This window comes from Gavialis gangeticus, unplaced genomic scaffold (genome assembly GCF_001723915.1).
Source record: "Gavialis gangeticus isolate Ggan-Ray unplaced genomic scaffold, GavGan_comp1, whole genome shotgun sequence".
In the NCBI taxonomy this organism is placed as follows: Eukaryota; Metazoa; Chordata; order Crocodylia; family Gavialidae; genus Gavialis; species Gavialis gangeticus.
This window is the reverse complement of record NW_017729020.1, coordinates 8,058,824-8,064,344: the sequence shown is the minus strand read 5'-3', so window position 1 is coordinate 8,064,344 and position 5,521 is coordinate 8,058,824.

The following is a 5,521-nucleotide window of genomic DNA, read 5'->3' as shown; positions in this document are numbered from 1 at the left end:
CGGGGGGGCACATGCTCCCCCTGCGACCAGTCCCACCAAGCTGGGGGGGGGGGTCCCCTAGCGACGGCTGATCATTGCAACCACTTCAGGGTGTGGCTGCTTGCAGGGGGGGCACCAGCATTCCCGCCCCCTCTGCTCATCACCTAAGCAGCGAGTGCAGCTAGTTGAGGGTACACTGGCGCTCTCAGGGGGTATATGTGCACCCCCTACGCGTCGCCACTGGCAAAGCCAAGGACAGCAAGCCTCATGTATCAGAGCCATCCCTGTGGACAAGTCCTCTTGGGTACCGCTGCCTGACATGAGCAGGGGTTCATCTTCACTAAGTAAAGGATGCAAAGCTTTGTTTTCCCAGCCTTGCTATGGGTCCTGGCAGACTCTAGTGGAGACTTCACTGCAGCCTGCTATGCTCAGGGTGGCTGAGGACTTTCTTTATTTTACTCTGGATCCCAAAAGCCACCAGAGCTCCTGACCACCACCTGGAGAACCAGCCCCAGCAAAGAGGCTGCCTGATCTCCAGCTCCAGGGCAAAACACCGTGCTGTGAACTTCAGAGCAAGTCCACTGAACTTAGTGTAGTGTAGATTGGCAGCTCTGTAACCAGGGCTGGCATGAGACCCGACTTGCTGCATCACCTCAGCAGAGCAGAGATGGGGAGAGTAACACCAGCCAAAGGAAAAAAAAAAAAAAAAACCCTTGGAAAACAGCAGTTTCCAAAAGAAACAAGCAAAGAGGGAGGCAGCCCCAGCTGGGGACTCTGTGCTCATGGAAGATCCAGGCTTGGCTGCTTTCATCTGAAGAGGTGAGTAACCCAGTCCTGCTTGGGATTGGGCATCAGCATATCTTCCCCTCCCTGTAAGCTCCCCATTCGGTCCCTAGAAAGGAGTCGACATCTGGAACTCGCCGTCGCTGGTGTCACCAGCGGATTCCACCTTCCCCGGGATCCCAGAGCAAGACAGGCGGGACACGTGGGGCCCGAGTCTCAGGGGTAAATCAAGAGTCATCCGAGTTGGCAATAAGAAAGCAGTCAACCGCCGAAGGAAACTCAGAGTACAGAGCAGAACCAAGAACTTCACCGTGTGATTCTTTCCCATGCTCGTCGGTTTAATTCATGAGTAGATCTGGGGTCAAAGGAGAACTCCCCTCTCCTGGATGGACACAGGGACTTTTCTCACCCTAGGAAACACACATCAAGCATCCTCTATCAGGAGCAGGTCAGCACATCCCACCCTGCCAGGCATCCCTCCAGCTTCCCTACACTGCTCAGTCATGCCCTGTGCTCTCTCAGCCTCCTACCGTTCCAGCATGAGATTATTCCGTGCCTCTTGCTCCGAGGTGGTTTGGAAACTTGTTCCAAATCCTAATCCTGGAGCTCAGAGCCATCTCTGCCTAAATGAGAGCCAGATGAGCGAAAAAGCGTGTGTGTACTTGTGTGCTGTTCTTTCCATCTCAATGAAAAACCTGCTGTACGTGATATCTCCCTCTAGCAGCTGGTCCACACAGAAGGTAAGAGTCTACTACTGCTGGCAGCTCTTGGAGCTGTACTCAAATGTTAGAGCAAGCATTGCACACAAAGCCTACCACAGCCAGGTTTGTGTTCAGAACAAAACACAGCCAGGAAACTCTGGGGAAGGTGGACACTCGACCCGTGCTCCCCGAGCTCTGCAGCTGCCAAACGAGCATGCAGCAGCTTTATTACAAAAAAAAAAAACAAAATAAGAATCACAAGGAATCCCACTGCTGTTCCACAACAAAAGCAAATGCAACTCGCCTGTTTCAATGAGCAAACTGAAGCTCCCAGCTGTTTTTATGGAGTGATTAAATTTGTGGGAACTTGGAAGGTAAGTAGATATGTAATTATCCAATAAGACAAGATTTCTGATGCAGCTTATTTGCGGCTCCAATAAAAACCAGTTAAGGCTTCATGCGAAACTCAAGCAGACAGCACGAACAGAAATCACAGAGTCAGCTACACGACTGAGAACCACTAGGGCCATTCCTTCCAAACACATTCCCCTGCACCTTGTGCACACTGGATTCAAGATGAGCTATTCCCCTGCCACCAGCAGTCAGCAGTGGGCTGAGACGTTGGGTGCTAGGAGGTCCCAGCCCTTGCATGGGTGACAGCACTCTCCCACGGTGTATTTCCCTCTGCCACGTGCACGTCATCCCTGATTGAGCCCCATCTAGACTTGTTCCTCCAGTAGGTTTGAAAGTGGGTCTCACACTGAATGCTATCGACTGCTAACTACATAGCCAAAGCACGGGGGGGCTGCAGAATGGCTTGGCAGGTCCTTAGGAAAGGCAGCTCCACACAAGATCCCTAGCACGCCGCTGGAAATATCTGCTGCACACATCAGGATAGCAGAGGAGGCTACAGGCAAGAAGTGAAGGGCATCAGCAATGCCCAGAGCGGCAACAAGGAAGGGCCAGGGGGGGCAAAGGCTCAGCACTGAGCTTAAGCAGCGGTACTAAAATACAGCAAGCTGCTTAGTGGGGTGGGCTCAACTGTGCTGAGGACCCAGGGCTGAGCAGCGGGATAACCTAGGCCCTGGACTGAGCTTTGGTGATATACGGTCTGATTCGCATTGACTTCCTGATGTTGTTCTGGCAACATCAAAAGAGCAGGAAACAAGATGCAGATCAGATGCCCTGGTATGTGTAGCTGTAGCATTGCATACAAGCTCCATGCCAACGTGATCTACTGGAGGCATTGCAGACAACAGAAAAGAAAGGAGGCTGTGCTGCTGCAGCTATCCTTTGCTTTCCAGGCCTTGCCAGGAAAACCTAGAGCAGTCTTGAGGCTGCTCCTTTACCAGAAGCTGCACAGGACCCTGCCTCGCTTGGAAAACTGAAGGCACAATGAGGCCTTCTGTTTGCTTTCCCCAAGCATAAAGACAGGAGGATTTGAGAAACAGGGAATGGGAGCATGGTGTCTAGAAGCTGAAAATCTGCGAAGGCACAGATCACTCTGCAATTACACAGATCCCTGAAGTCAATGGGACAGCAGGAAGGCAAATGCCTGAATTCAGCACTGCAAATCAGTATCTCACGGCCAGACAAATAGCATCACACTCCCTCTGAGCCGAATGGAAGCTGCTTCCCGGGGGCCTTGTCCAGGAAGATGGCACTAAAGTCCAGCTAAAGAGGGCAAAGAAACCCAAAGGGAATGAAATACAAACCCCAGCCAAGGGCTACCAGCTCCTACGATCTTATCACACTGGCTCATCAGAAAGCCCCTACCAGAGTCTCAGGTTTATCAGGGGAAGGAGGAAGACAGAGCATAATTCTAACCTCAATGACTTTGGAGAAAAGCTTCAAAATTGACCCATAAAGGCTTGCAAAGCAGAAGGCCAAAAAATCAAACCCAAAGCTATTTAAAAAAACCCCAAAAACGAAAAACCCAGTCTCATCAGTTTTGAGCCTGCCTCATGATTTTTGGGCTGGGAACAACCCTGAGGTGTGCAGGGGACAAAATTCTTCCTTGCTGGACCTATCCCTACACATTACTATGGTGAACCTGCTCCTTCAGGACTGCAGAACTAACGGGACATTGCATCTTCCCCTACTGCTGAGCTCGGCCATACCCACCTTCCCTTCCCTCTTCAACGCTCTCTTCCCTCGTCCGCACGTCAGACCGGTACCACAGACAATCTGTTTGCCTCATTTCTAACTAGGGACCTCATTTCATTTATACTGTTATATTCTTATACATGGCTTTGAAACAGCATCCCGCTGAATTCGAAGCCCACCCCATCCCATCACCTGGCGCTGGATATTGTATAAGAGGAAGCTGAAGTCAGCTGTAACGAAGGAGAGAATAAACATGTCCGGACAGCACGTTGAGCTGCCTTCCAGCCTGGGCACTTACTAGGGACAGAGAGAAAGAGACCGCTGTTATGTGATGGATTGTGCGGCAGGTTCCTACGTCCCCTCTCCCATCGCTCCCAGAGCCCAAAGGCCGACTAGCTCCCAGCCTTCAAAGGCAAACGGCTGCTCTTGCATGCCACGGAAATGCTCGCCGCCTCCCTCGCACAGATATGAAAAACCCTGGATGCAAACAGAAATGTCAGGCTGGCCGTAGCCTCCACCCGCAAATCTCACTCTATCCCCCGCCGCGGGGCAACGCAGCCCGGGTACAGAAGTGAGACAGTGACACCTAGAGGCCTGCCCGGGCTGCATCCGGAGACCCGACTGTCCTCCAGATGCAACAAGCAGCAAGCCTCAAGGAGCGAGGGGTCACTTTGGCATTTATTTTTAGCCTTTTCGGCAGCGTTCTCAGCCACAACCTACTCCCTCCCGAGCCCCTGTGGCACACCAGGCTTTTAGACGGCTCTGTTCTCCTGACGACCTGCACATCCTAGCGGAGAGACTCTTTAATTCGATAGCTAGTCATCCCTACCACCACCTCCTCCGTACTGTGCTGGGAAGGGTGGTGTCCTGGGTCAGGCATCAATGCCTTTCAGATGTGCACCCAGGGAAAGCAAGTTAATGAGCTATCACGCCATCTCTTTCAGCCTTGCAAAACGTGAACAGGCGCTATGATCCACGGGGTTCGAGGCAAGAACAGGGCAACCTCTCCGGGGTCAGAGAGGACTGGTAAAATCCAGGAGCAATACAGCAGGGAGCTGCAGGTCAGTTGAAGTGTGTTTGCAGAAAAACAGTCCCTCGCTTGCCCTCCTGCTGAAGAAGAGGCATAGGCAGTCCTTCCTTCTCCAGACTTCAGCCACTGCGTCACCTCCTAGGCCTCAGATGAAATCTGGGCAGACACGAAGGTGTGCTCTTAATCCTCATTGCCTGGGCAGGAAACCCAGCCACAAATCACGTCATGGTTGAGTTCTGGGAGGAAAATTTCCCTTTGATGAATTGGAAGGTCTTCTCAGATTCCCGGTGCCCTGGGTCCCACGGCCTGGAGGAGGGAAGCCAGAGCACTTCTCGGACGTCCCACGATCACCCCTCCACGTGGGTGTCTCTTCATCCCACAACCAAAGCCAATTCCAAGCCAGGCGCTCACACATGGACAGATAAATCGTTTGCCCTCGGAGCTCCAGACTGCAGGCAGAGCTGGCACGGAGGAATGGGAGCCAGTGTCTGCATGCTCCCGTCCTTCCAGGGACTAAACGCAGGCTCCTCACCCCAGGAAGGAGGAAGGTTTGGTGTGCAGAGCGGAGACAAACTGTCTTTACATCTTCGTGAAAAGGCTACAATGGACAAGGGTGTCACACCTCAGGCACCAGACCCCAATGCAAACAATGCAGGCACTTCCCTCCAAGGACTTCGATGCAACTGAACATCACGGACCCTTCCATTGCTTCCCCACACCAACTCTTTGTCCCTCTCCCATTTTTCTGCACATGCTCCTACCCATCCCAAGTGCAAATCCCTTGCGTTTACACCAGGGGTGATACTGGCACTAGAGTCTGTGTGCAGTTAGACCTCACTGATAACCAGGCCTTGCCCCCGTCACTCCCAAGTGGGAAGGGGGAACCCACACCCCAGGCCTTCCCAACATGGCTCCACAGCAT